This window comes from Aegilops tauschii, chromosome 2, assembly GCF_002575655.3.
Source record: "Aegilops tauschii subsp. strangulata cultivar AL8/78 chromosome 2, Aet v6.0, whole genome shotgun sequence".
Lineage (NCBI taxonomy): Eukaryota > Viridiplantae > Streptophyta > Magnoliopsida > Poales > Poaceae > Aegilops > Aegilops tauschii.
The window spans coordinates 203,650,749-203,658,640 of NC_053036.3; positions in this window are offsets into that span (position 1 = coordinate 203,650,749).

Below are 7,892 nucleotides of genomic sequence, written 5' to 3' on the forward strand. Positions count from 1 at the left end.
AGTTCATCCCTCTTAGGGGGGATATCACATCTAGGGGGAGCTTTACTCTAATCAATTGAGCTAAAGCAACTCTAATGATGTGAGCACAACAATGCTTTATGTAAAAGTGGCAACCCCACTTGTGCTTAAACGATGAGTATGACCTATGATCAAATGTTCTCATTTGACTCCGAAGTCAATATACTCATATATAGATGACCTAGTCATTGCCAAATTGCTTGATAGATGCTAGAGTGATTGTGCATGCTTTGTCACATATTTCATTTGTCATTTTATTGTGTGAGCATGTTGGATGCATATTTTACTCATTCGAGGACATCCATTTGTTGTTTTGATTGTTTGGCTTTTTCTCTTTTGCCAAATGGATGGACAAGAATGCCTAAGAACTCCCTCTAGCTATCTATGCTTTTCTTGTCTCAAACTCTATTCATGCTACATCACAAAGTTTGATCAAGTCAGATTCGAACCACTCTGTGTCAGGAGCACTCGGAGTCCTCGACTCGTCATAGACTTAAACTTCCAAAACCTCTTTGTGTATTTTGGTATGACCGAGTCATACATTTCGGTCACACCGAGATCACTAAGTTGATCTAGGTTTTGAATCTCGGTGCAACTGATTTGAACTTTTCGGTCACACTGAGTTGCAGTAACCGCTTGCGATTCTGCATCTCAGTGCCACCGAGTTGTTCCACTCGGTCACACCGACAGGGTCGGGATATATAAACACACGGGTGAGATTTGGGAAATTTCTTCGAAACCTCTCAGCCCGCGCGTATCCTGCTCTGCCGCCTCGGGTCTCCGGATCATTTTCTTGCCGCCAGCGACCTCTCGCTGCTGGTTTCCATCGCTGTCAACGGAATTCTGCCCCTCCGTTGCCGCCGTAGCGAACTCCGCCGAACTAGGGTACGAGTTCGATCCTTTGTGCTATTCTTTTAACTCTGATTCATAGCACATTGCTCTGCCATGATCATCACCACGTATGCAAACACTATCCATTGAAAACATCCTTTAGGTTAGATTTGATTTGAAGATTTAGGGTTAGGTCTCCACCGAACTCATCTCAGACCGACAGAATTGTAGAAATCGGTCTCACCGATTTGGCTTAGGCCATTGCACTTGCACTTTCGGTCTGACCGAAAACTGCAAATCGGTGTGACCGAGTTCGATTCTTTAACCCTAGCAGTCTCGGTTCCACTGAACTGTGACTCGGTCTGACCGAGTTCACTAGTTTAGGTTCCAAAAGCTGCTTCGGTATCACCGAGTTTACAAATCGGTAGCTCCGAAATGCTTTCTGTGGAGAACTAAAACTAAGTTTTTAAGTCATAAGTTTTGCAAAAACTCTGCACTTTGTGATGCTCATCCGCTCTACCTCATCTATATCTATTCACAGGGTCTGCTGTCAGTAATTTTGCAGAAATGTCTGATCAGCGTGACAGTCAGAACAGGTCAGAGGAACATGTGCAGATGAGTGAGGGCTCAGACCCCTCTAGCACTTCTGATGATGGCAGCAGGAGCACTCCCAGCAACTTGCCAAAGGCAGCCACCAGATCTAGGAAGAAGAGAACCTCATAATCTGAGGATGAGGATTATGTTGCCACTGAGGAGGAAGTAAGCTCCAAGAAGAAGGTGCTGAAAAAGGAATATAGCACAGCTGCTGCAACAAAGCCAGGATTGAACAAGAAGGCACCAGCCAGGAGAATTCCTATGTCTAAGGCCAGAGCCTCTACTCAAGACACAATGGAGTTCACTCTTGAACCCAAAGAAGTTGGTGAAGGCAAGAAGAGAAAGGAAAGGGTCAAGAAGACCATTGCCAGAGTTATTGGGAAGTCCTCCATGATGAGAGATCCCTCTGAAGAAGAGGAAGAGGAAGAGGATGTTGCACCAGCACCCAAAGCTCACAAGCTTATGGGAGATGCTATAAAGGCAGGGGCTGCTCCATCTAAGCCCAAGTCTGCTCCCAAAGCTCCAACTCAGAAGCCCACTAAACCCAAGAGGAACACCAGAAATATACCTACTGAGGAAAAGGACAAGGCCCCAGTGCCTCAAGCTGAAGAAGAGGAAGATGATTCACTTGGTTTGAGAAAGTTGAAGACCAAAATTCCTGACCATAATGATGCTCATCCAGTAGCTGAAGACATGCGTATCAGAAAGGATGCTGGACTGAGATTTTGGAGATAGTCTGATCCTTATGCTATCAGGAGGAGGACAGCAGTTGATTGCAGGTTTCACACAAAGGAACAACAAGACTTCTATGAGACTATTTTGCTTGACAAGAAGCCCATTGTATGTGACATGAAATGGGTGGATTGGGAATACATCAAGGAAGAAGAAGATCACTATCCAGGTGTTTATGACAGCTTCAAGGCATGTGGAGTTGACAAATTTGTTGGTCAGAAGCTCACCAAATGGAATGATGAGCTGATCATGCAGTTTTACTCCATTGCCCACTTCTATCCAGATGGAAGGATAGTGTGGATGTCTGAGGGTACAAGGTACAAATCCATAGTTGAGGAGTGGGCCAAGCTGATCAATGCCCCTGAAAACATGAAGATGACTTGGATGTGTATGCCACCAAGAAGAAGGACCACAACACCATGGCAAACATGTACAAGGAGATCCCAGATAAGGCTTTGGAGACTCACAAGCTTGGATCTGTACATTTCTTGTTGTCTGGTCTGCCTACAATCAACACAATCCTTAGGCACACTCTACTACCCAAGTCAGGAGATCACAAGATGATCAGAGGGCATTCTATCAACCTGCTCTAGCTTTTTGATGTCCCTCAAAAGTTCAAGGTTATGAGTTTGATTGTAGAAACAATCAAGAGGACAGCTGCTGATCAGAAGAGAAGCTGTGGGTATGCTCCACACATTCAGGAGCTCATCAACTCCAAGATGGGCACAGGAACATATATGTTGGATAAGGAGCATCTACCCTTACATCCTGATTTTGAAGACAACACTATTGTGATGAATGAGGAAGACCCCACATCTGAGCAAGTACAGGAGAAGAGAGCCAAAGCAAAGGGTGAGAAAGCTACCAAGATGCCAAGTGTTGAAGAGGCATCTCAAGTTTTCTTGAAGAGCAAGCAAGATCAACTTGGATATCTGATCCAGTCTACACTGAGGATTGAGAAGGGCTTGGCCACCCTGACTCAAAACCAGGAGAGCTTGGAGAGGATCATAGAAACCAAATTTTATGATCTTGATTTGAAGGTAACTGACATTCAAACAGCAGTTGAGCAGCTTCAGGAGCAAGTAGAAGAGAAGAGAGGCAAGGCAACTACTGATGCATTTGAGCGAGTGCCTAGAGGACAGAGGTCTGCTGCAGTGCCAGTGAGAGATTCTAGAGCTACAGCATTAGCACCAGCAGCTACAGCTCCAGTGCCACCTCCAACAGCCACTCCACCAGCTCCAACTACATCCACAGATGACTTCGTCCTGGGAGTTCTCCCTACACCACCTCCCGATGACCAAGCCTGAGATACGCATAGCACTACGCATATTTCAACTTTTTGGTAACTTGTTGCCAAAGGGGGAGAAATATGTATAGATCATAGGCTTCGAGAGAGAGTGTCTTGCTTTTAATCTCTCTTGCTTTTGGTTGAACTTTTTATTGTGTGAGATACTTGTTTGATCATGTGGTCGATCATTTGCTACCTTAATGCTTGTTTGGATGATACTATCTTTTATATCTTATATATGATCATTCACTTGCTTGGTGATGAGTGCATGCTTTTAATTTCTATCATTTTGAGCGCTCCACCAAGATGTATGTGACATGGAAGAGTAACCCATGATCCTAATCGATTGTGCATTTGCATTCAAAAGCAAATTTTAAATAATGCACAAATTTAGGGGGAGCTCTTGCTTATCACATACTTCTCAAAGCGATGATGTTTTCAATCTTATGATCATTTGTCGAAGCTTTGATCTATATGTTGTCATCAATTACCAAAAAGGGGGAGATTGAAAGTGCAACTATCCCTGGGTGGTTTTGGTAATTCCTAACAACATATAGCTCATTGAGCTAATGCTATTTTTAAGATAAATATTTCAGGAAAGCTCAATGATTGGCATGGCATGGATTAGAAAGTGGACCCCTCAAAATGCTTAGGACAAAAGATTGGCTCAAGCTCAAAGCACAAGACTCTACAATTTACTTTTAGTGATCCAAGATCACATTGAGTCCATAGGAAAAGCGAATACTATTAAAAGGGGGTGAGGTGTTGCTTCATGAGTTACTTGCTCAAATTGCTTAGTGATATGCTCCAAAAACCCTCAACTACTTTCTCATATCCACATATGTCCCAAACCAAAAGTCAAACTCGGCCCCACCGAAATCTTCTATCCGGCGCCACCGAGTTCACTTAACATAGCCACTGTCACAAACCCTAGTCACTTCGGTCTCACCAATAGGGATCTCGGTCTCACCAAGATGGGATTGCAACCTCTCTGTTTCCCTTCGTAACGTTTCGGTCCAACCGAGATGAGCGAATCATCTTTCTACCAAATCCAATCCTATGAGAGAGAGTTGAGTGTTGGGGAGACTATCATTTGAAGCACAAGAGCAAGGAGTTCATCATCAACACATCATCTATTACCTTTTGGAGAGTGGTGTCTCCTAGATTGGCTAGGTGTCACTTGGGAGCCTCTGTCAAGATTGTGGAGTTAGACCAAGGAGTTTGTACGGGCAAGGAGATCGCCTACTTCGTGAAGATCTACCCTAGTGAGGCAAGTCCTTCGTGGGCGATGGCCATGGTGGGATAGACAAGGTTGCTTCTTCGTGGACCCTTCGTGGGTGGAGCCCTCTGTGGACTCGCGCAACCGTTATCCTTCGTGGGTTGAAGTCTCCATCAACGTGGATGTACGATAGCACCACCTATCGGAACCACGGGTAAAAAATCTCCGTGTCTACATTGCGTTTGCTCCCTCCAAACTCCTCCCTTTACCTTCATATGCAATTGTTTTACATTCCGCTGCTATACTCTTAGAATTGCATGTGTAGGTTGATTACTTGATTTGTGCTAAGTTGCTAAAATCTGCCAAGACTTAAAATTGGGAAAAGGCTAGATTTTTATTTGGTCAAGTAGTCTAATCACCCCCCCTCTAGACATACTTTCGATCCTACACCGAGCCACCTGTCGAAGTCCCCGCACCGATTGCTGCAGCCCCCGGGCCGGGTTGTGAAGTTCCCGGGCCGGGTGCGACTGATGTTGTCCCTAGTCAGCCTGCTGAAGTCCCCGTGCCGACTGCTGCAGTCCCCAAGCCAGATCCGACTGTTCCGGGGTCAGTCGGCACGAAGATGGACTCTGATTCCGGCGAGGGCTTGATAGATGGCTTGCGGAGGCACTGGAGGGAGACGCCGGCTGGTATGGCCTGCCAGGTGGAGCCAATCCGTGCTAGGGCATCTGCTTACTTGTTGTCGGCCCATGGCACGTGGAGGAACTCGCACCCGTCAAAGTACCCACTGATCTGCTGGACAAGGAAGCGGTAGCTCGCCATGTTTGCATCCTTGGAATCCCAGTCGCCATACGACTGCTGGACCACCAAGTCTGAGTCGCCGTAGCACAGCACTCGGTGGATGCCTATTTCTTTGGCCTGTCAGCGCCCGTGGACGAGTGCCTCGTACTCGGCCATGTTGTTGGAGGCGGCAAAGTGAATTTGCAGCGTGTATCTAAGCTTGTCGCCTTTGGAAGAGGTGAGGATGATGCTGGCTCCCAGACCGGTGCGCATCTTCGAGCCATCAAAATGCATCCGCCAATGGGTGGAATCCGGCGCTGGCGGCAGGTACTAGGTCTCGGCCCAGTCGAGAGGAAGTCGGCCAGCGCTTGGGACTTGATGGCGATGCGGGGCTGGTAGAGGATGGTGTGGGGAGCTAGCTCGATAGCCCACTTCGCCACCCAGCCTGATGCATCTCTGTTGCCTATGATCTCGGCAAGTGGGGCGGTGCAGACGGCCGTGATGGAGTGCACTTGAAAGTACTGCTTGAGCTTCTTGGCAGCAAAGTACATATCGTAACACATCTTCTGGTAGTGGGGGTAGTTCTGCTTGGAGGCTGATAGTACCTCACTCAGGTAGTAGACGGGCCTCTGGACCTGCTGTGCATTGCCGTCTTCTGGGTGCTCGACCACGATCACGGTGCTGACCACCCGGCTGGTGGCGGCGATGTAGAGGAGCATGGGCTCCTTAGCAGCCGGAGCCGCCAGGACAGGTGGCGTGGTCAGCATCTTCTTGAGCTGGAGGAAGGCCTCGTCTGCCTTGTCGTTCCACTCGAAGTGAGTGGTTTTCTTCATTAGCTAGTACAGGGTAAGAGCCTTCTCGCGCTAGCCGACTGATGAACCGGCTGAGAGATGCCAAGCACCCGGTGACTTCTGAACGTCGCGCAGCCGGGTGGGTCTCTCCATCCGCTCGATGGCCTTGATCTTCACAGGGTTGCACTCGATGCCGCGTTCAGAGACAAGGAATCCAAGGAGCTGGCCGGCTGGGACTCCGAAGACACACTTCTCCGGGTTGAGCTTGATTTGAAAGCTGCGCAGATTATCGAAGGTCTCCTTGAGATCCTCCAGGAGGGTGCCGCGCTTCTCTGTCTTCACCACAATGTCGTCTACATAGACGTGGGCATTTCTGCCGAGTTGCTTGAGGAGGCACTTCGGCATGCAACGCTGAAACGTGCCGCCAGCATTTCTCAAGCCGAACGTCATGGTCGGGTAGCAGAAGGCTCCGAATGGTGTGATGAAGGCGGTCTTCGGCCGATCGGCCGGGTTCAGCTTGATCTGGTGGTAGCCGGAGCAGGCATCAAGGAAAGACAGCAGCTCGCATCCGACTGTGGAGTCAATCACTTGATCTATTCGAGGAAAGGCAAACAGATCATTAGGGAAGGTTCTGTTGAGGCTAGTGTAGTCAATACACATGCACCACTTGTTGTTGTTCTTCAACAAGAGGACTGGGTTGGCAAGCCAGTCCGGGTAGAACACTTCCATGATGAAGCCGGCTGCCAGAAGCCAGGCTATCTCTTCACCAACAATTCTTCTCTTCTCTTCAGACAGGCGGCGGAGGGGTTGCTTGACCGGCTTTGCATCCGATCGGACGTGTAGCTTGTGCTCGGCGAAATCCGTCCGAACACCCGGCATGTCTTTGGGAGACCATGCAAAGATGTCCCGATTCTCACGGAGGAAATCGACAAGCTCGCTTTCCTATTTGCTATCGAGGTTGGTCCCCACGATAGCGTGCCTCTCTGGGTGCTCCGGGTTCAAGGGTATCTTCTTGGTATCTTTGGCCGGCTGGAAAGAGCCCTGGGTCTCCGACTCCTTGGGGTCTGGCGACAGGTCCGGCTGCTTGCTAGCCATGGCCACAACCCGGTCAAGGAGTCGCTTCTCTGCGGCGATGACGAGGGCCTTGGCCAACCGACTGCTGGCGGTAGCACATGCGGCCGACTTCCGGTAGTCGCCGGCTGTGGTGATGATGCCCTCGGTGCCCGGCATCTTCATCTTGAGGTAGGAGTAGTGCGGTACCGCCATGAACTTGGCCAGAGTAGGCCGGCCTAGGAGCGCATGGTAGGGGCTCTCCAGGTCAACCACCTCGAACCAGATTGGCTCACGGTGGAAGTGATCTTTGTCTCCGAAGAGGACGTCTATCTTGATCTTGCAGATTGGGGAGCAGGAAAGGCCAGGTACAATGCCGCGGAAGACAGTCCGACTGGGCTGGAGCTGCTTCTCCATGATGCACAGCTTCTCCAGGGTGTCGCGGTAGAGGATGTTGATGCTGCTACCACCGACTATCAGGACTCAGGAGAAGCGGCAGGCTTGCCTCTCTGTTAAGAAGGTGGCATCCAGCACCATGGTGTAGGAACCCGGAGAAGGCCTCACCTCCGGGTGGTCGGCGCGGCTCCAA